The sequence below is a fragment of the Argopecten irradians genome, chromosome 7, assembly GCF_041381155.1.
Source record: "Argopecten irradians isolate NY chromosome 7, Ai_NY, whole genome shotgun sequence".
NCBI lineage: Eukaryota > Metazoa > Mollusca > Bivalvia > Pectinida > Pectinidae > Argopecten > Argopecten irradians.
Genome location: NC_091140.1, coordinates 5,697,241 through 5,723,250, shown reverse-complemented (window position 1 = coordinate 5,723,250; position 26,010 = coordinate 5,697,241). Strand labels below are relative to the sequence as shown.

Below are 26,010 nucleotides of genomic sequence, written 5' to 3'. Positions count from 1 at the left end.
TCAGGTCTATTTATAACCATATGACATTTCGTATATCTTTCAGGAGATACATGCCTGTTAACTGTTTCAAAACGTTTCATTTGAAACATTTCCAATTCAAAAGCGTAACAACGTAATGGTTTTGTGATACATGTCTCCGATAACAACCCTAGATTATATATGTGACATATGACATGCTTTTTTTCTTCGGTAAACTATATATGTATAAGGTTCGATAGAGTAAGCTGTGGAAATCATTCAAAGGCACATGTTTAGAGGAAAAGATGTTTATATAAGTCACTTTACAATTATTGATAACACTGTAAAATTATGAAAGGAAATTGTAAACCAAATTCTTGGTCAGACCGGTGTTAGTAATACACCGTATCTACGTACAATAAACAGTACAGCTGACCATTATCTGTAGTGTTCAGTCGTCTAAATTAATGCATTGTGTAATATGGTAATCAGTACCAGTGTTATGTCCAACATCACGGTTTTCCTAGTGGTAAAATAGTTTTAGTGTCTATCGATTTCTTCCCTTATTTTAGTAATAGATGTGCTCCTCCAAACATCTCGTCATTTCATTGATTTTAGAAACCGACCTGTTTCGTGTCCATGTTACACTACCAGTCGTATGTAATGTTTCCAATGTATTTTCTATTTTATCACATTCTACATTTTATGAGGAATGTTACTCTCGTATACGATGTAAATAAAAAATACGAAATAAAACAAGTTATACAATGTTGTGGTATCTAATACTCCTTAATAACAGTGAGTTAAGTAACATAATTCTGTTAATACTGTGAGCTGCGCACACGGTAGTTCCTTGAACCACAAATATAATATTATAAGTATAATAAAATATAATATTATAAGTATAATATTATATTCTATAAATCAATACATAATAATGTAATATGTATGTGGTAAATCCCTTTGATCATCCATTGTTGGTTGGTCTTGTCTTTCAAAAAAAAAAAAAAAAAAAAAACCAAACAAACAAACAAACAACAAAACAAAAAACACATCTTATATATAAAGCGGATGATATGGAGTTGTACCTGTATTATTGCAAATTCAATGTTTAGGAATGATAAGGGTAAACATTGACGAGAGTTATTAGTGTAACATACAGAATTGATCGTTTTATAAATACAGTTTTTATCTCATTGATCATACCTCTGCATTTAGTAAATTTAAAGATAAAATAATATACGGTAGACTTTTATTTTACAGTTAACAGTAATATGAACCCCATTTGAGTGTGTACATTAATAGTTATTCGTCACTCCACGTAAGCTATAGTGCTAACAGGACCGAGCCTTCCTATTTATTATCTCGCTAGGCTAGGATGACAGTAAATTCGTCTGTTATCTCGGTACTGATGCTGTTGGCGTTGGATCATAACAGTTATAGATACAGAAATGTACATTTGTTTTCTCTGTCATCAAACGAGAGAGAAGACAATACTCACGAAGCCTGCTGCCAAATGGGATCCTCATAACCATTAACCTCTAAACACAGTGATAACGATTACGAAAGTTAACATGTTCTAACGTAACCTCTAAACACGGTGATAACGATTACGAAGGTTAACATGTTCTAACGTAACCTCTAAACACGGTGATAACGATTACGAAGGTTAACATGTTCTAACCTAACCTCTAAAAACGGTGATAACGATTACGTAGGTTAATATGTTCTAACGTAACCTCTAAACACGATGATAACGATTACGAAGGTTAACATGTTCTAACGTAACCTCTAAACACGGTGATAACGATTACGAAGGTTAACATGTTCTAACGTAACCTCTAAACACAATGATAACGATTACGTAGGTTAACATGTTCTAACGTAACCTCTAAACACAGTGATAACGATTACGAAAGTTAACATGTTCTAACCTAAACTCTAAACACAGTGATAACGATTACGAAGGTTAACATGTTCTAACGTAACCTCTAAACACGGTGATAACGATTACGAAGGTTAACATGTTCTAACGTAACCTCTAAACACGGTGATAACGATTACGAAGGTTAACATGTTCTAACGTAACCTCTAAACACGGTGATAACGATTACGAAGGTTAACATGTTCTAACGTAACCTCTAAACACGGTGATAACGATTACGAAGGTTAACATGTTCTAACGTAACCTCTAAACACGGTGATAACGATTACGAAGGTTAACATGTTCTAACGCAACCTCTAAACACGGTGATAACGATTACGAAGGTTAACATGTTCTAACGTAACCTCTAAACACGGTGATAACGATTACGAAGGTTAACATGTTCTAACGTAACCTCTAAACACGGTGATAACGATTACGAAGGTTAACATGTTCTAACGTAACCTCTAAACACGGTGATAACGATTACGAAGGTTAACATGTTCTAACGTAACCTCTAAACACGGTGATAACGATTACGAAGGTTAACATGTAATAATATAACGTAACCTCTAAACACAGTGATAACGATTACGTAGGTTAACATGTTCTAACGTAACCTCTAAACACGGTGATAACGATTACGAAGGTTAACATGTTCTAACGTAACCTCTAAACACGGTGATAACGATTACGAAGGTTAACATGTAATAATATAACGTAACCTCTAAACACGGTGATAACGATTACGAAGGTTAACATGTTCTAACGTAACCTCTAAACACGGTGATAACGATTACGAAGGTTAACATGTTCTAACGTAACCTCTAAACACGGTGATAACGATTACGAAGGTTAACATGTTCTAACGTAACCTCTAAACACGGTGATAACGATTACGAAGGTTAACATGTTCTAACGTAACCTCTAAACACGGTGATAACGATTACGAAGGTTAACATGTTCTAACGTAACCTCTAAACACGGTGATAACGATTACGAAGGTTAACATGTTCTAACGTAACCTCTAAACACGGTGATAACGATTACGAAGGTTAACATGTTCTAACGTAACCTCTAAACACGGTGATAACGATTACGAAGGTTAACATGTTCTAACGTAACCTCTAAACACGGTGATAACGATTACGAAGGTTAACATGTTCTAACGTAACCTCTAAACACGGTGATAACGATTACGAAGGTTAACATGTTCTAACGTAACCTCTAAACACAGTGATAACGATTACGAAGGTTAACATGTTCTAACGTAACCTCTAAACACGGTGATAACGATTACGAAGGTTAACATGTTCTAACGTAACCTCTAAACACAGTGATAACGATTACGAAGGTTAACATGTTCTAACGTAACCTCTAAACACGGTGATAACGATTACGAAGGTTAACAAGTTCTAACGTAACCTTAACGCGGTTCTAACGTAACCTCTAAACACGGTGATAACGATTACGAAGGTTAACATGTTCTAACGTAACCTCTAAACACGGTGATAACGATTACGAAGGTTAACATGTTCTAACGTAACCTCTAAACACGGTGATAACGATTACGAAGGTTAACATGTTCTAACGTAACCTCTAAACATGGTGATAACGATTACGAAGGTTAACATGTTCTAACGTAACCTCTAAACACGGTGATAACGATTACGAAGGTTAACATGTTCTAACGTAACCTCTAAACACGGTGATAACGATTACGAAGGTTAACATGTTCTAACGTAACCTCTAAACACGGTGATAACGATTACGAAGGTTAACATGTTCTAACGTAACCTCTAAACACGGTGATAACGATTACGAAGGTTAACATGTTCTAACGTAACCTCTAAACACGGTGATAACGATTACGAAGGTTAACATGTTCTAACGTAACCTCTAAACACGGTGATAACGATTACGAAGGTTAACATGTTCTAACGTAACCTCTAAACACGGTGATAACGATTACGAAGGTTAACATGTTCTAACGTAACCTCTAAACACGGTGATAACGATTACGAAGGTTAACATGTTCTAACGTAACCTCTAAACACGGTGATAACGATTACGAAGGTTAACATGTTCTAACGTAACCTCTAAACACGGTGATAACGATTACGAAGGTTAACATGTTCTAACGTAACCTCTAAACACGGTGATAACGATTACGAAGGTTAACATGTTCTAACGTAACCTCTAAACACGGTGATAACGATTACGAAGGTTAACATGTTCTAACGAAACATCTAAACACGGTGATAACGATTACGAAGGTTAACATGTTCTAACGTAACCTCTAAACACGGTGATAACGATTACGAAGGTTAACATGTTCTAACGTAACCTCTAAACACGGTGATAACGATTACGAAGGTTAACATGTTCTAACGTAACCTCTAAACACGGTGATAACGATTACGAAGGTTAACATGTTCTAACGAAACCTCTAAACACGGTGATAACGATTACGAAGGTTAACATGTTCTAACGTAACCTCTAAACACGGTGATAACGATTACGAAGGTTAACATGTTCTAACGTAACCTCTAAACACGGTGATAACGATTACGAAGGTTAACATGTTCTAACGTAACCTCTAAACACGGTGATAACGATTACGAAGGTTAACATGTAATAATATAACGTAACCTCTAAACACGGTGATAACGATTACGAAGGTTAACATGTTCTAACGTAACCTCTAAACACGGTGATAACGATTACGAAGGTTAACATGTTCTAACGTAACCTCTAAACACGGTGATAACGATTACGAAGGTTAACATGTTCTAACCTAACCTCTAAACACGGTGATAACGATTACGAAGGTTAACATGTTCTAACGTAACCTCTAAACACGGTGATAACGATTACGAAGGTTAACATGTTCTAACGTAACCTCTAAACACGGTGATAACGATTACGAAGGTTAACATGTTCTAACGTAACCTCTAAACACGGTGATAACGATTACGAAGGTTAACATGTTCTAACGTAACCTCTAAACACGGTGATAACGATTACGAAGGTTAACATGTTCTAACGTAACCTCTAAACACGGTGATAACGATTACGAAGGTTAACATGTTCTAACGTAACCTCTAAACACGGTGATAACGATTACGAAGGTTAACATGTTCTAACGTAACCTCTAAACACGGTGATAACGATTACGAAGGTTAACATGTTCTAACGTAACCTCTAAACACGGTGATAACGATTACGAAGGTTAACATGTTCTAACGTAACCTCTAAACACGGTGATAACGATTACGAAGGTTAACATGTTCTAACGTAACCTCTAAACACGGTGATAACGATTACGAAGGTTAACATGTTCTAACGTAACCTCTAAACACGGTGATAACGATTACGAAGGTTAACATGTTCTAACCTAACCTCTAAACACGGTGATAACGATTACGTAGGTTAACATGTTCTAACGTAACCTCTAAACACGGTGATAACGATTACGTAGGTTAACATGTTCTAACGTAACCTCTAAACACGGTGATAACGATTACGAAGGTTAACATGTTCTAACGCAACCTCTAAACACGGTGATAACGATTACGAAGGTTAACATGTAATAATATAACGTAACCTCTAAACACGGTGATAACGATTACGAAGGTTAACATGTTCTAACGTAACCTCTAAACACGGTGATAACGATTACGAAGGTTAACATGTTCTAACGTAACCTCTAAACACGGTGATAACGATTACGAAGGTTAACATGTTCTAACGTAACCTCTAAACACGGTGATAACGATTACGAAGGTTAACATGTTCTAACGTAACCTCTAAACACGGTGATAACGATTACGAAGGTTAACATGTTCTAACGTAACCTCTAAACACGGTGATAACGATTACGAAGGTTAACATGTTCTAACGTAACCTCTAAACACGGTGATAACGATTACGAAGGTTAACATGTTCTAACGTAACCTCTAAACACGGTGATAACGATTACGAAGGTTAACATGTTCTAACGTAACCTCTAAACACGGTGATAACGATTACGAAGGTTAACATGTTCTAACGTAACCTCTAAACACGGTGATAACGATTACGAAGGTTAACATGTTCTAACGTAACCTCTAAACACGGTGATAACGATTACGAAGGTTAACATGTTCTAACGTAACCTCTAAACACGGTGATAACGATTACGAAGGTTAACATGTTCTAACGTAACCTCTAAACACGGTGATAACGATTACGAAGGTTAACATGTTCTAACGTAACCTCTAAACACGGTGATAACGATTACGAAGGTTAACATGTTCTAACGTAACCTCTAAACACGGTGATAACGATTACGAAGGTTAACATGTTCTAACGTAACCTCTAAACACGGTGATAACGATTACGAAGGTTAACATGTTCTAACGTAACCTCTAAACACGGTGATAACGATTACGAAGGTTAACATGTTCTAACGTAACCTCTAAACACGGTGATAACGATTACGAAGGTTAACATGTTCTAACGTAACCTCTAAACACGGTGATAACGATTACGAAGGTTAACATGTTCTAACGTAACCTCTAAACACGGTGATAACGATTACGAAGGTTAACATGTTCTAACGAAACTTCTAAACACGGTGATAACGATTACGAAGGTTAACATGTTCTAACGTAACCTCTAAACACGGTGATAACGATTACGAAGGTTAACATGTTCTAACCTAACCTCTAAACACGGTGATAACGATAACGAAGGTTAACATGTTCTAACGTAACCTCTAAACACGGTGATAACGATTACGAAGGTTAACATGTTCTAACGTAACCTCTAAACACGGTGATAACGATTACGAAGGTTAACATGTTCTAACGTAACCTCTAAACACGGTGATAACGATTACGAAGGTTAACATGTTCTAACCTAACCTCTAAACACGGTGATAACGATTACGAAGGTTAACATGTTCTAACGTAACCTCTAAACACGGTGATAACGATTACGAAGGTTAACATGTTCTAACGTAACCTCTAAACACGGTGATAACGATTACGAAGGTTAACATGTTCTAACGTAACCTCTAAACACGGTGATAACGATTACGAAGGTTAACATGTTCTAACGTAACCTCTAAACACGGTGATAACGATTACGAAGGTTAACATGTTCTAACGTAACCTCTAAACACGGTGATAACGATTACGAAGGTTAACATGTTCTAACGTAACCTCTAAACACGGTGATAACGATTACGAAGGTTAACATGTTCTAACGTAACCTCTAAACACGGTGATAACGATTACGAAGGTTAACATGTTCTAACGTAACCTCTAAACACGGTGATAACGATTACGAAGGTTAACATGTTCTAACGTAACCTCTAAACACGGTGATAACGATTACGAAGGTTAACATGTTCTAACGTAACCTCTAAACACGGTGATAACGATTACGAAGGTTAACATGTTCTAACGTAACCTCTAAACACGGTGATAACGATTACGTAGGTTAACATGTTCTAACGTAACCTCTAAACACGGTGATAACGATTACGAAGGTTAACATGTTCTAACGTAACCTCTAAACACGGTGATAACGATTACGAAGGTTAACATGTTCTAACGTAACCTCTAAACACGGTGATAACGATTACGAAGGTTAACATGTTCTAACTAACCTCTAAACACGGTGATAACGATTACGAAGGTTAACATGTTCTAACGTAACCTCTAACACACGGTGATAACGATTACGAAGGTTAACATGTTCTAACGTAACCTCTAAACACGGTGATAACGATTACGAAGGTTAACATGTTCTAACGTAACCTCTAAACACAGTGATAACGATTACGAAGGTTAACATGTTCTAACGTAACCTCTAAACACGGTGATAACGATTACGAAGGTTAACATGTTCTAACGTAACCTCTAAACACGGTGATAACGATTACGAAGGTTAACATGTTCTAACGTAACCTCTAAACACGGTGATAACGATTACGAAGGTTAACATGTTCTAACGTAACCTCTAAACACGGTGATAACGATTACGAAGGTTAACATGTTCTAACGTAACCTCTAAACACGGTGATAACGATTACGAAGGTTAACATGTTCTAACGTAACCTCTAAACACGGTGATAACGATTACGAAGGTTAACATGTTCTAACGTAACCTCTAAACACGTGATAACGATTACGAAGGTTAACATGTTCTAACGTAACCTCTAAACACGGTGATAACGATTACGAAGGTTAACATGTTCTAACGTAACCTCTAAACACGGTGATAACGATTACGAAGGTTAACATGTTCTAACGTAACCTCTAAACACGGTGATAACGATTACGAAGGTTAACATGTTCTAACGTAACCTCTAAACACGGTGATAACGATTACGAAGGTTAACATGTTCTAACGTAACCTCTAAACACGGTGATAACGATTACGAAGGTTAACATGTTCTAACGTAACCTCTAAACACGGTGATAACGATTACGAAGGTTAACATGTTCTAACGTAACCTCTAAACACGGTGATAACGATTACGAAGGTTAACATGTTCTAACGTAACCTCTAAACACGGTGATAACGATTACGAAGGTTAACATGTTCTAACGTAACCTCTAAACACGGTGATAACGATTACGAAGGTTAACATGTTCTAACGTAACCTCTAAACACGGTGATAACGATTACGAAGGTTAACATGTTCTAACCTAACCTCTAAACACGGTGATAACGATTACGAAGGTTAACATGTTCTAACGTAACCTCTAAACACGGTGATAACGATTACGAAGGTTAACATGTTCTAACGTAACCTCTAAACACGGATGATTAGACGATTACGAAGGTTAAACATGTTCTAACGTAACCTCTAAACACGGTGATAACGATTACGAAGGTTAACATGTTCTAACGTAACCTCTAAACACGGTGATAACGATTACGAAGGTTAACATGTTCTAACGTAACCTCTAAACACGGTGATAACGATTACGAAGGTTAACATGTTCTAACGTAACCTCTAAACACGGTGATAACGATTACGAAGGTTAACATGTTCTAACGTAACCTCTAAACACGGTGATAACGATTACGAAGGTTAACATGTTCTAACGTAACCTCTAAACACGGTGATAACGATTACGAAGGTTAACATGTTCTAACGTAACCTCTAAACACGGTGATAACGATTACGAAGGTTAACATGTTCTAACGTAACCTCTAAACACGGTGATAACGATTACGAAGGTTAACATGTTCTAACGTAACCTCTAAATACGGTGATAACGATTACGAAGGTTAACATGTTCTAACGTAACCTCTAAACACGGTGATAACGATTACGAAGGTTAACATGTTCTAACGTAACCTCTAAACACGGTGATAACGATTACGAAGGTTAACATGTTCTAACGTAACCTCTAAACACGGTGATAACGATTACGAAGGTTAACATGTTCTAACATAACCTCTAAACACAGTGATAACGATTACGAAGGTTAACATGTTCTAACGTAACCTCTAAACACGGTGATAACGATTACGAAGGTTAACATGTTCTAACGTAACCTCTAAACACGGTGATAACGATTACGAAGGTTAACATGTTCTAACGTAACCTCTAAACACGGTGATAACGATTACGAAGGTTAACATGTTCTAACGTAACCTCTAAACACGGTGATAACGATTACGAAGGTTAACATGTAATAATATAACGTAACCTCTAAACACGGTGATAACGATTACGAAGGTTAACATGTTCTAACGTAACCTCTAAACACGGTGATAACGATTACGAAGGTTAACATGTTCTAACGTAACCTCTAAACACGGTGATAACGATTACGAAGGTTAACATGTTCTAACGTAACCTCTAAACACGGTGATAACGATTACGAAGGTTAACATGTTCTAACGTAACCTCTAAACACGGTGATAACGATTACGAAGGTTAACTGTTCTAACGTAACCTCTAAACACGGTGATAACGATTACGAAGGTTAACATGTTCTAACGTAACCTCTAAACACGGTGATAACGATTACGAAGGTTAACATGTTCTAACGTAACCTCTAAACACGGTGATAACGATTACGAAGGTTAACATGTTCTAACGTAACCTCTAAACACGGTGATAACGATTACGAAGGTTAACATGTTCTAACGTAACCTCTAAACACGGTGATAACGATTACGAAGGTTAACATGTTCTAACGTAACCTCTAAACACGGTGATAACGATTACGAAGGTTAACATGTTCTAACGTAACCTCTAAACACGGTGATAACGATTACGAAGGTTAACATGTTCTAACGTAACCTCTAAACACGGTGATAACGATTACGAAGGTTAACATGTTCTAACGTAACCTCTAAACACGGTGATAACGATTACGAAGGTTAACATGTTCTAACGTAACCTCTAAACACGGTGATAACGATTACGAAGGTTAACATGTTCTAACGTAACCTCTAAACACACGTGATAACGATTACGAAGGTTAACATGTTCTAACGTAACCTCTAAACACGGTGATAACGATTACGAAGGTTAACATGTTCTAACGTAACCTCTAAACACGGTGATAACGATTACGAAGGTTAACATGTTCTAACGTAACCTCTAAACACGGTGATAACGATTACGAAGGTTAACATGTTCTAACGTAACCTCTAAACACGGTGATAACGATTACGAAGGTTAACATGTTCTAACGTAACCTCTAAACACGGTGATAACGATTACGAAGGTTAACATGTTCTAACGTAACCTCTAAACACGGTGATAACGATTACGAAGGTTAACATGTTCTAACGTAACCTCTAAACACGGTGATAACGATTACGAAGGTTAACATGTTCTAACGTAACCTCTAAACACGGTGATAACGATTACGAAGGTTAACATGTTCTAACGTAACCTCTAACACGTGATAACGATTACGAAGGTTAACATGTTCTAACGTAACCTCTAAACACGGTGATAACGATTACGAAGGTTAACATGTTCTAACGTAACCTCTAAACACGGTGATAACGATTACGAAGGTTAACATGTTCTAACGTAACCTCTAAACACGGTGATAACGATTACGAAGGTTAACATGTTCTAACGTAACCTCTAAACACGGTGATAACGATTACGAAGGTTAACATGTTCTAACGTAACCTCTAAACACGGTGATAACGATTACGAAGGTTAACATGTTCTAACGTAACCTCTAAACACGTGATAACGATTACGAAGGTTAACATGTTCTAACGTAACCTCTAAACACGGTGATAACGATTACGAAGGTTAACATGTTCTAACGTAACCTCTAAACACGGTGATAACGATTACGAAGGTTAACATGTTCTAACGTAACCTCTAAACACGGTGATAACGATAACGAAGGTTAACATGTTCTAACGTAACCTCTAAACACGGTGATAACGATTACGAAGGTTAACATGTTCTAACGTAACCTCTAAACACGGTGATAACGATTACGAAGGTTAACATGTTCTAACGTAACCTCTAAACACGGTGATAACGATTACGAAGGTTAACATGTTCTAACGTAACCTCTAAACACGGTGATAACGATTACGAAGGTTAACATGTTCTAACGTAACCTCTAAACACGGTGATAACGATTACGAAGGTTAACATGTTCTAACGTAACCTCTAAACACGGTGATAACGATTACGAAGGTTAACATGTTCTAACGTAACCTCTAAACACGGTGATAACGATTACGAAGGTTAACATGTTCTAACCTAACCTCTAAACACGGTGATAACGATTACGAAGGTTAACATGTTCTAACGTAACCTCTAAACACAGTGATAACGATTACGAAGGTTAACATGTTCTAACGTAACCTCTAAACACGGTGATAACGATTACGAAGGTTAACATGTTCTAACGTAACCTCTAAACACGGTGATAACGATTACGAAGGTTAACATGTTCTAACGTAACCTCTAAACACGGTGATAACGATTACGAAGGTTAACATGTTCTAACGTAACCTCTAAACACGGTGATAACGATTACGAAGGTTAACATGTTCTAACGTAACCTCTAAACACGGTGATAACGATTACGAAGGTTAACATGTTCTAACGTAACCTCTAAACACGGTGATAACGATTACGAAGGTTAACATGTTCTAACGTAACCTCTAAACACGGTGATAACGATTACGAAGGTTAACATGTTCTAACGTAACCTCTAAACACGGTGATAACGATTACGAAGGTTAACATGTTCTAACGTAACCTCTAAACACGGTGATAACGATTACGAAGGTTAACATGTTCTAACGTAACCTAAAACACGGTGATAACGATTACGAAGGTTAACATGTTCTAACGTAACCTCTAAACACGGTGATAACGATTACGAAGATTAACATGCTCAAACGTAACCTCTAAACACGGTGATAACGATTACAAAGGTTAACATGTTCTAACGTAACCTCTAAACACGGTGATAACGATTACGAAGGTTAACATGTTCTAACGTAACCTCTAAACACGGTGATAACGATTACGAAGGTTAACATGTTCTAACGTAACCTCTAAACACGGTGATAACGATTACGAAGGTTAACATGTTCTAACGTAACCTCAAACACGGTGATAACGATTACGAAGGTTAACATGTTCTAACGTAACCTCTAAACACGGTGATAACGATTACGAAGGTTAACATGTTCTAACGTAACCTCTAAACACAGTGATAACGATTACGAAGGTTAACATGTTCTAACGTAACCTCTAAACACGGTGATAACGATTACGAAGGTTAACATGTTCTAACGTAACCTCTAAACACGGTGATAACGATTACGAAGGTTAACATGTTCTAACGTAACCTCTAAACACGGTGATAACGATTACGAAGGTTAACATGTTCTAACGTAACCTCTAAACACGGTGATAACGATTACGAAGGTTAACATGTTCTAACGTAACCTCTAAACACGGTGATAACGATTACGAAGGTTAACATGTTCTAACGTAACCTCTAAAAAACACGGTGATAACGATTACGAAGGTTAACATGTTCTAACGTAACCTCTAAACACGGTGATAACGATTACGAAGGTTAACATGTTCTAACGTAACCTCTAAACACGGTGATAACGATTACGAAGGTTAACATGTTCTAACGTAACCTCTAAACACGGTGATAACGATTACGAAGGTTAACATGTTCTAACGTAACCTCTAAACACGGTGATAAACGATTACGAAGGTTAACATGTTCTAACGTAACCTCTAAACACGGTGATAACGATTACGAAGGTTAACATGTTCTAACGTAACCTCTAAACACGGTGATAACGATTACGAAGGTTAACATGTTCTAACGTAACCTCTAAACACGGTGATAACGATTACGAAGGTTAACATGTTCTAACGTAACCTCTAAACACGGTGATAACGATTACGAAGGTTAACATGTTCTAACGTAACCTCTAAACACGGTGATAACGATTACGAAGGTTAACATGTTCTAACGTAAACCTCTAAACACGGTGATAACGATTACGAAGGTTAACATGTTCTAACGTAACCTCTAAACACGGTGATAACGATTACGAAGGTTAACATGTTCTAACGTAACCTCTAAACACGTGATAACGATTACGAAGGTTAACATGTTCTAACGTAACCTCTAAACACGGTGATAACGATTACGAAGGTTAACATGTTCTAACGTAACCTCTAAACACAGTGATAACGATTACGTAGGTTAACATGTTCTAACGTAACCTCTAAACACGGTGATAACGATTACGAAGGTTAACATGTTCTAACGTAACCTCTAAACACGGTGATAACGATTACGAAGGTTAACATGTTCTAACGTAACCTCTAAACACGGTGATAACGATTTACGAAGGTTAACATGTTCTAACGTAACCTCTAAACACGGTGATAACGATTACGAAGGTTAACATGTTCTAACGTAACCTCTAAACACGGTGATAACGATTACGTAGGTTAACATGTTCTAACCTAACCTCTAAACACGGTGATAACGATTACGAAGGTTAACATGTTCTAACGTAACCTCTAAACACGGTGATAACGATTACGTAGGTTAACATGTTCTAACGTAACCTCTAAACACGGTGATAACGATTACGAAGGTTAACATGTTCTAACGTAACCTCTAAACACGGTGATAACGATTACGTAGGTTAACATGTTCTAACGTAACCTCTAAACACGGTGATAACGATTACGAAGGTTAACATGTTCTAACGTAACCTCTAAACACGGTGATAACGATTACGAAGGTTAACATGTTCTAAACGTAACCTCTAAACACGGTGATAACGATTACGAAGGTTAACATGTTCTAACGTAACCTCTAAACACGGTGATAACGATTACGAAGGTTAACATGTTCTAACGTAACCTCTAAACACGGTGATAACGATTACGAAGGTTAACATGTTCTAACGTAACCTCTTAACACGGTGATAACGATTACGAAGGTTAACATGTTCTAACGTAACCTCTAAACACGGTGATAACGATTACGAAGGTTAACATGTTCTAACGTAACCTCTAAACACGGTGATAACGATTACGAAGGTTAACATGTTCTAACGTAACCTCTAAACACGGTGATAACGATTACGAAGGTTAACATGTTCTAACGTAAACTCTAAACACGGTGATAACGATTACGAAGGTTAACATGTTCTAACGTAACCTCTAAACACGGTGATAACGATTACGAAGGTTAACATGTTCTAACGTAACCTCTAAACACGGTGATAACGATTACGAAGGTTAACATGTTCTAACGTAAACCTCTAAACACGGTGATAACGATTACGAAGGTTAACATGTTCTAACGTAACCTCTAAACACGGTGATAACGATTACGAAGGTTAACATGTTCTAACGTAACCTCTAAACACGGTGATAACGATTACGAAGGTTAACATGTTCTAACGTAACCTCTAAACACAGTGATAACGATTACGAAGGTTAACATGTTCTAACGTAACCTCTAAACACGGTGATAACGATTACGAAGGTTAACATGTTCTAACGTAACCTCTAAACACGGTGATAACGATTACGAAGGTTAACATGTTCTAACGTAACCTCTAAACACAGTGATAACGATTACGAAGGTTAACATGTTCTAACGTAACCTCTAAACACGGTGATAACGATTACGAAGGTTAACATGTTCTAACGTAACCTCTAAACAGTGAACGAACAGTACATCTAACGTAACCTAAAACGTGATAACGATTACGAAGGTTAACATGTTCTAACGTAACCTCTAAACACAGTGATAACGATTACGAAGGTTAACATGTTCTAACGTAACCTCTAAACACGGTGATAACGATTACGAAGGTTAACATGTTCTAACGTAACCTCTAAACACAATGATAACGATTACGAAGGTTAACATGTTCTAACGTAACCTCTAAACACGGTGATAACGATTACGAAGGTTAACATGTTCTAACGTAACCTCTAAACACGGTGATAACGATTACGAATGTTAACATGTTCTAACGTAACCTCTAAACACGGTGATAACGATTACGAAGGTTAACATGTTCTAACGTAACCTCTAAACACGGTGATAACGATTACGAAGGTTAACATGTTCTAACGTAACCTCTAAACACGGTGATAACGATTACGAAGGTTAACATGTTCTAACGAAACCTCTAAACACGGTGATAACGATTACGAAGGTTAACATGTTCTAACGTAACCTCTAAACACGGTGATAACGATTACGAAGGTTAACATGTTCTAACGTAACCTCTAAACACAGTGATAACGATTACGAAGGTTAACATGTTCTAACGTAACCTCTAAACACAGTGATAACGATTACGAAGGTTAACATGTTCTAACGTAACCTCTAAACACGGTGATAACGATTACGTAGGTTAACATGTTCTAACGTAACCTCTAAACACGGTGATAACGATTACGTAGGTTAACATGTTCTAACGTAACCTCTAAACACGGTGATAACGATTACGAAGGTTAACATGTTCTAACGTAACCTCTAAACACGGTGATAACGATTACGAAGGTTAACATGTTCTAACGTAACCTCTAAACACGGTGATAACGATTACGAAGGTTAACATGTTCTAACGTAACCTCTAAACACGGTGATAACGATTACGAAGGTTAACATGTTCTAACGTAACCTCTAAACACGGTGATAACGATTACGAAGGTTAACATGTTCTAACGTAACCTCTAAACACGGTGATAACGATTACGAAGGTTAACATGTTCTAACGTAACCTCTAAACACGGTGATAACGATTACGAAGGTTAACATGTTCTAACGTAACATCTAAACACGGTGATAACGATTACGAAGGTTAACATGTTCTAACGAAACATCTAAACACGGTGATAACGATTACGAAGGTTAACATGTTCTAACGTAACCTCTAAACACGGTGATAACGATTACGAAGGTTAACATGTTCTAACGTAACCTCTAAACACGGTGATAACGATTACGAAGGTTAACATGTTCTAACGTAACCTTTAAACACGGTGATAACGATTACGAAGATTAACATGTTCTAACGTTTGTAGGAATGGTGTCAAAAAAGTCGCTTGGTCACGTACCATGCTTGTTAGTGCGATGGAAATTATCATTAACGTAATGTTTTAAAGATTTTTAGGTCATCTGACCCGAAGGGTCAGGATGACTTATTGTCATCATGCGCCGTCCGTCGTCGTGCGCCGTCCGCCGTCCGCCGTCCGTAAACTTTTCATTCAAACGACTTCTTCTCAATAACCAGAAGGCCCAGGGTATTGATATTTGATATTTTTTTTTGATATTTGGCCTGTGGCATGCTGGGATGAAGAGCTACAAAGTTTCTTCAAATGAATGACCTTAACCTTCATTCAAGGTCACAGGGGTCAAAAAGGCTAAAATCTTTAAACGACTTCTTCTCAAGAACCATACGGCCCAGGGTACTGGTAATAGGCTCGTAGGATGCTTGGATGAAAGGCTACCAAGTTTGTTCAAAAGAATGACCTTGACCTTCATTCAAGGTCACATGGGTCAGAAAGGCTAAAATCTTTAAACGACTTCTCTTCAAGAACCAGAAGTCCCAGGGTACTGATATTTAGCCTGTAGGATGCTGGAATGAAGGGCTACCAAGTTTGTTCAAATAAATGACCTTGACCGTCACACGCTTATTACATCTATCAGTTATCGGTTAACTCTCCTGAAATTTACATTATGTTAGAGATAAAATACTACTTCTATTTCACTCTCGAAAAAACAAACCTTGTAGACTGATCCAGATTAAGAGGAATATAAGTTCATTCATGTGTTCATTTATAGTTGTGAGGGATAGCTTTACGTAAATAATTATATAACATTTATATACGAATACAACTGGTCGGCAATTGTATAACAGTTATATACGAATACAACTGGTCGGAAATTGTATAATAGTTATATACGAATACAACTGGTCGGGAATTGTATAGCGGTTATGTACAAATACAACTAGTCGATAATTGCATAACAGTTATGTACAAATACAACTAGTCGATAATTGGATAACAGTTATGTACAAATACAACTAGTCGATAATTGTATAACAATATTGTACAAATACAACTAGTCGAGAATTGTATAACAGTTATGTACAAATACAACTAGTCGAGAATTGTATAACAGTTATGTACAAATGCAACTAGTCGAGAATTGTATAACAGTTATGTACGAATTTAACTGGTCGAGAATTGATGAAAAAACCAAGAAGACGCAGCATACCGTATAAAAACTAAAATGGTTTACAGTATACGTGTGTTTTGAATTGCATGTCTTATACGTAAAGTTGTATGGTCTATCACTTTCGCTCTTTTTGTCGTAATGAAAACTGTTTAAGTGTTATACATATTTTTCGCCGTCTGTCTGAGTTTAAAACTTTCTAATTTTACCACTTTTTATAAAGTTACAACACTGGAAGTATTTTTAATTATAAATGTCAAAAATCTTTTTAACGTGTACACGTGGAAAATAGGCTCGAAAGATGCCGAATCATTCCGAACTCTTCCGAACGTCGTCGCGACAATCTCGAAGTAACACAAGAGTTGTAAAACCAAGAGAAAATGTCAACAATTTTTCATAAACAAAATATGTGGTCGACCTCAGCAAACTGGATTTACAAAGAAATTAATTCCCGCTCCCGTGGTATAGCGAAGGATTTGGCTGTGAAATTGGCGGACCACATTGCGATGCGCTTGGCAGAAACCGCTAAAGCGCGCGCTGCCGTTCCATCAAACATCGATGTAAGGTAAAATGTATTTTTCAAAGCAAACGAATTGGCTGTAAAATGTATTCTATACAAAAATACATAGGATGTATCAGTTCCTCCAATGGGAATGAAGATATTACTAAAGATCCGCATCGCTTCTTTAACCCTATAGCATCAAGTGTTGAAAAGTCAGTGAGGAACTGTACCATGGACTGTATCTATGGTATTGCAATGTGATAACGTCTTACGATGTACGTGTTTAACAGTATAAAGTCATATGCGTATAGTAGTTTGTTAATACGATCCTGTACATCCTGATATAGGGAGTACTACATAATATTATGTACTTATACAATTACATTAATAAGAGATGCAATGAATAGGTTTGCTTACTGAATCACATAACTTTACTCAACAGAGTAATAAGAGGTTATTTTTTAACATTCGTATCTAGAAATTTTGTTTAGTTGTCTTTCAAAATTACATAAATAAGACTATAGAATGAACTACATCTTGATAAAACATTCACGAGGATATTGGTATTAACCCTATCTATATATTTTAATAGGTAACAAACATCCACATTTCATATTTAAACTTCACTCTATTATTGTATATTATTGTCAAATTCTAATAGATTGTCGGATTTGTTTATCTTTTGTATTTTATTGATTTCTTGTAGATCAACAGACACAGCATGATTCCATGTGACACATTCAAATTGACTTTGAGATAAATCTATTCGATACTCTCTGAAAACTGAAGGTAAACATCCATTGGCAAATCAAAGGTTGTCACCTTTAGGGAATATTGTTACATGGAATAAGCTAGCCTATAACTATAGCTTGTAGGTAATGTTTGTAAAATAACTTTTTTTCCATGGGACAATTTAAGACACAATCATCATAAAAACGATACATTAGCGACGTGTAATGACGTTTGTGTTCGTGGCATTAACTACATATAATTGATATTATGTACACGGAACCTCAATAACGCCTTATCTTAGGTTTACACACTGTCGGATTTGATAGAATGTATATTCACTCCACGCATGCGTACATGATGCCATTAACATGTTAACTACAAATTAAATCACTGACCCGATACAGCAATATCTAGCGCATGAAAACATTAGCCCCATAACATTGGCATTAAGTGACAGTTAATATGTAGATATCAGAATTTTTTTTCGCGGAACAGGATGTCAATCACGTTTTTATTTAACAATAAATGGTGAAAAAGCAAACATTGTGAGAAATCTACCACTGCCATATTTATAACAAGTAGCCTTGGCATTTATGCAAAGGACAAATCAGCGATTCAAAATGAAATAAAAATGACGTTGAGCTAATGTGACTTGAAGATTTCCGATGATAATATAACATATATGATATTATGCTTCAATCAGCCTTTGTTGCATTAATTGTGAATGTGTTTCTATGTAATTGGGAGGTATTTATTCTTCTAATAACACACGTAATACCTAACTTGATCATAGTACATTTATTTTGGTATCCTAATATCTCTTACAGAAATGCACATGATAAATTTACTTTTACCTGATAAATCACTGAGTTTGTAGTCAAACATGCAGCGATACACAAGAGTGCACTCTTTCTTCTTGGATGTATGTTGTGATAGTATACTCTGTACAGGCTTATCATGTAACATTTTATCTTAAACAACAATACTCCTGCACTATAGAATGCTGCAATGGCAGTAAAACTTGGTACAGTATAAACTTTGCATAATTGCAATCAGAGGTTAGTAATAAATGTATCCTGTTTGCCTTTAAAGTTTTCCTCTCCTTTTCATTAGAAGCTGACCAATACTATATAATTCCTGAATAATTTCCTGATTTTATGAAATCAAAAGCCGTGACTCCCTTTGTACTGCTTTTACATGCTTTTACAGTAATGCTTGTTTTGTATGGTAACGGAGCATGGGAATATGCAGGGTTATGTCATTGCAATGTTGTGCATCTGCTGAAGAAATAAAATTGTGAAAAAAGTATGGTGTATATGTTACAGTGCATGTGCGTATCCCATTGTTTGTGTTGTTAAATGGCCTATAGGTAATGATAATGAATGCCATTAAACACAAACCATGTAGAGAACTATTGTCTAAAGGTAATGGTGAAACAGAAATAAGAAACGATCGTCGTCGGTGGGCCTATCCTCATCGAGGGTAACATGATAGTTTTCTGTCTATCAGAAGTTGACTTGTTTATTTTCTTACCATCAGTGCAATCTGTACCTGCTGAGGGATTTAGACATCATCACTTTACAACTATCACTGAAGGTGTTATCTCCTTTATCAAACAGGATGTTCCCATAAGATAAACTTTTGTTGTATTTAACATAGAGGTTGTAGATTAAGGTAATGATGTGGTATGTTCAAGTTATCATGAAGGTCTAATGTGAAAGCATAAAATGGGGAGTTTTTCATGTAAGGTTATATCTAGTTAAATAAGCCTACAAAGTTTTATTGAACAACAATATCTCCATCACCACCTTTCATCATTCTGCTAGTAGATTGTAATTTTGAAAGACAACTATACAAAATTGTACAGATAGGTAATTAGATGTACTGTGGGCTTCAAGGGCTACTTTGTACAGATACGTAAGGTGAATAGCTGTTACGTTTTTGACAGTAAGTTCCGTGATTGTACTTTGTCGTCAGCTTTACGCGTTAGTCTGCAACGCAAAATACGATAGACAATGTCTAACATACATACAAATTATTTTATTATTGTTATATAGTGTACTGACCAGTCGACTGGACACAACAGTTTATAGTAGTAAAGCTAGTTCGACCATGTGAGATATATTCTAGCTTAATCGCTCTATACCACCATATGCTTTATATATGTTATATTCTCTTTAACACTTTATCATAATATTTCCTCCGTTAATGACAGACATATTTAAATGCTTATTAGATATCCCCAGATACAGATTACTGATATCTCCGGCGTTTATTTGTAAAACTACATCAATGGCTTGGCAATCGCTAATATAGGTGCATACGGATGTTAAACAGAGAAGGCAAAGCGCATTTGTTCAGCATTACTCTGCTAAGCTACATGTAAGTAAAATGACTTCGGTTTAAATATTTAGCAGGGTTTAAACAATCATTTTGACAAATTAAATTCCACATCTAGCAGAATAAAACACTGGCTGATTTAGACACATCAGTTCGATATCATTTCTATGCGCATCACCACTGTACTAGCTTCTCTCCGGGTCATGATCACTTTGCCATATGCAGCATGCTCAGGTAAACTGAGTGAGATTCTATCATTGAATTGGCCAACGTGTTTCGTCTTTGATGGGGTGCTCAATTAAATGGCGTTCCAACATAAACAGCTATCACAGCTGGTAAACTAAACGGCCCAAATGGAATATGATTAATGTAACTTTCTAGCGGAATTTCCTCTCACTGTCAAAACAATATTCTGGCTCCTGTTATTTCAATACAACGCTTGAAATGAGACAGAGAAACAGATGGAGAGGGGGTAGATGATGTAAAACTGATTAACACTGTGTCTTCTACTACAAAATTTGTGTAAACGGTTAATTAATGGATACTATAAAAATTCTATTTGACTAAATCCTGAAATTCAAATAACAGCTTAAAACGAGGCAATCCCCCTTTATCTTGGTCATTGAATGGTCGATTCATATATAAAATGTCAAACATTATTTGGTTAATCCCCGGAAATCCAAGGAAAATTTTCAAAAATCAAACAACTTTTAATCTACACTAGTCTAATGTTGTCGTTGTCGTTTATTTGTGGACAAGATGTCATTGATTTTAATTGGTCATTATGTTATAGTTATTTTGATTTATATTTGTATATGCTAATTGATTCTGCTTGTTTTATTATCAACTTTTATTGAAAATCAATGTGAAAAAGAAGCCAAACAAAACACATTAACCTAATAACACCAAATGGTATATTAATTAATTATGGCTGTGATGGGTAGAAGTCCGTAACATACCAACAGACGGTGATGGTTAAACTATGGACCTAGTACTATTAAACTGCGCTACATACAATACATACATTATCTCGATTAATTGATGTTTACTTTGCATATTTAACAGCAGCAGATAAAAGTACTGCGTAAACTACATGTATGGAGAAGAGAGTATAAAGAAATAGACGAGAAGTCATTTTTCACCTCCGTTTCCGTTTTTTTATTGGAGAGCAAAGGATTATCTCCTCACCTTTCACTTTCCGATAGAAGTGTTTAACTTTCTTTGCAGCTAGCTAAATGTTTAAGAAGTATTTTGTTTCTTTAGTATATATCTATGTTAAAGGTATCTTGTAGTATTGAGGTATGTGTAACTAGTATTTTAACTAGACAGACCGTAATCCTTCTCCCCGTCTCCGCACACGTGGTACGATTTAGGACCTATCTATCGGTAATGGCTGGCCAGTGATTGACGTATACCTATGTAAGTATTCCCAACATTCGTCTACTGTTTGTGTAAACTCGTACCTATAACAGTTAGTGCTAGCTAGACTACAATAATCCGTTCCACAGCGACAAGGACATATCCACCAGGGATTCTTAATTCTGCAATGACGACCGTTTGGATCTATCAGGTGGGTTATAATAAGTGATTAAGTCCAGAAGACGTACCAATTTTTAAAGACGCTATCTATCAATAATGAAGTTCTCCACTGGCAAACGGATATGTCTATTTTTTTTCTTAGGGTACAATGTGTCTTAAGTATAGAAAGAACTGGCACAAGCACATTTTTATCGCACAATCGAATACATGAATTATTTACAGGAAAGCAATGGCCATTCTTTATTTGACCTTACAATGAATCTGACAGCGGTAAATCAATCAAGTATAGCAACAATATGTTCATTTTACAGAGAAATAGTGTCGTTGTTCCGTTTTGCCTTGTTGTTTACTTAGCTCCTATAATGTCATATAGCAATATTGTCCTTTCTACTAAACCATAAGTAACCCCTTGAAGCGTGATGACATGATAGAAATACAGACATTACTAACCAGACGTTTCAAATTATCTGCTACACGTCAAAGATATAACACAGCCTGTCCTCAGACTACTTTGGACGACCTCGCCTGTTATATATAGGATATTACCCATTTTTAGCCTAACCCTGAATCATCAGACGATTTGTTTTACACTACTATAAATGTAATTCATTCTTTGTTTAACAATGTATAAGCAAACGCAGCAAAACAACACCGGTTTTTTAACAGACATCGAATTATAGGAATGTCTGCCAAACATAAATGTAAAAAGATAATAGACACCTCAGAACGATATATTTATAAGATACTAGTATGTTTTCCTTATTTGATCAGAACGATATATTTATAAGATACGAATATGTTTTCCTTATTTGATCAGAACGATATATTTATAAGATACTAGTATGTTTTCTTTATTTGATCAGAACGATATATTTATAAGATACGAGTATGTTTTCCTTATTTGATCAGAACGATATATTTATAAGATACGAGTATGTTTTCCTTATTTGATCAGAACGATATATTTATAAGATACGAGTATGTTTTCCTTATTTGACCAGAACGATATATTTATAAGATACTAGTATGCTTTCCTTATTTGATCAGAACGATATATTTATACGATACTTGTATGTTTTCCTTATTTGATCAGAACGATATATTTATAAGATGCTAGTATGTTTTCCTTATTTGATCAGAACGATATATTTACAAGATACTAGTATGTTTTCCTTATTTGATCAGAACGATACATTTATAAGATACTAGTATGTTTTCCTTATTTGATCAGAACGATATATTTATAAGATTCTAGTATGTTTTCCTTATTTGAATAAAATCATACATAATATTTACTTATTATTTGTCAAATGATATTACAAATGACAAACAATATTTCTCTTTTCGAGATAAGAGCAGTGCTGTAAGTGTCACTGGGGAATTGTGTGGGGACACAGATCGATGATTTTATTTGGATGATGTGCGATCTTCATATATTAATTTTTATATTTTGTGGTGTGATATTCGCTAGAGTGCTTTTTAGTATGACCCCTGATAGCGTTGTCGCTATTCTATTTTTCATTATATAACTTTACTGATATTAATATAATACGTACCACGAAGAAGATATTAGCTCTTCTACTTCTTAAATAAAATTTTGGACAATGGATAATTGTGTAATTGATTTGTGTATTGCTTATATATGATTGATGGTAGCTACCTGGTAACTAAATCGTCATGTATGTGTGAATGACATTTATATAAAAATAAACCTATCTGAAAAGCGTTTAACACCAATAATAACCGCGAGATATATCCATACAGCTACCAGTTTGATGTCATGGAGCAGAGGGTATGACTATCTTTACTAACCGATATCGCCAGTCCGTTGATGTATTAACTAACAGAGACATGTGGTTTTAGTTTTATTGAAATTGTGAAGGATAAATACACAGCTTTAGTCTCTATCATCCTTTAGCATGTTGTATTGTTATACATGTCTAGGTTATTTTAACAAAGCTTGTAGAAGGCATATCAGCGTCAGAAATGTACCGTTAATAAACCGTTTAGTTCATTAGAAAGATGTAATGTACTTATGGCCTATGTTACTTCCTATGCTATAAATAGATGTGGAATTCTTGATTGAAGACTTTTTCACCGCCGTTTGCATATCATGTTTGTTTGTTTGTACCATTACATAAAGTGATGAAATAATAGAAAACTCTTTATAGAATATGACGATTCATTCACACACCAAAGTATTCTAAGGGCATAATTAATTTGATTTTGAAAGATGAAAGAATCTACTTTGCACATCTAATATTGTTTGCCGTTACTTAGTGATAACCATTTACATTTATTACTACTAATACCCCGACCCACAGTTTAATGACGGAGGGAGTCGTGTTGTCGGGTAAATCGTAACTAAGTAACGCGCTAGACGTTATCTAGACTATCAGACGAGTATTCATTCACATCACTGGGTATATATGACTTTATAGTTATAACTTAAATCTGGAGCACTGCCATGTGAACGTACCCTGGTTGTAAAAGACTGTCTGTAATAGTAGTACTTTTGTCATGTATTGGTATATAACATACATGTAACTATCTAAATACCTTTAGCATACATAACATGCATTAGTATACAGGGAACTACCTATTTACCTATAACATACATAACATGCATTGATATATTTAACTCATCAATGTCTAAAAAAGTAATACGCAATACGAATATTTACATGTTACCGTATGCAACTTACAAGGTTAGCAATGCTAGATTTGAAATCTTATTTAACGTTAACACACAAATTTTGTAAACCCAGACAGAAAACAACCAGCTTACAATGGTGAAGTGTATTGTCCTACGTTACACCATGTCGTTACACAGAAATAACATAGATTAGGTTCTATGTATTTAACTACATATGTATATTAAATATTGAATGTTGAATATATAAATTACATCGTATGCACGATTGGGAGTTAATAAGTACAAAAAGGATAATTTCTTCATGATGATTATTATCATTTTACAATCAACTAACTTCGTCGCATTTTACAAAATGATAGAGTTAACAAAATCCCTAATTACAATGATATGTAGATTATTTTGGTACGATATGTTTTTCTATAAAACAAATCAATTCATCTACAATAGAACCAATGTAAAAAAAAGATAAAGTCCCTTATATTCTTCTATGGATATGATTATTTTAAGGTGTAAGTATAATATAATTGCAATGACAACCTTGCTTTAGAATATGATACCTCAATGCTCCCCCATTCACTTCAGTCGCGCTGTACATATATTT

The 26,010-nt window shown here is 35.8% G+C and overlaps 1 protein-coding gene across 6 annotated transcripts in view; it reads left to right on the top strand.

Moving 5' to 3' along the window:
* LOC138327353 (glycine receptor subunit alphaZ1-like) overlaps positions 1-26,010 on the top strand; it is a 129,521-nt gene that overhangs the window by 5,411 nt on the left and 98,100 nt on the right. Inside the window, exon 1 of one of the 6 annotated variants that reach the window (XM_069273383.1) lies at positions 22,616-22,633. The exons of 4 other annotated variants lie outside the window; for them this stretch is intronic. The gene's annotated coding sequence lies outside the window, so the exon portion shown is untranslated. Of the gene's footprint in view, positions 1-22,615; positions 22,634-22,674; positions 22,785-26,010 lie in introns of those variants that run through there. One more of the 6 variants, XM_069273382.1, reaches the window with a different exon arrangement.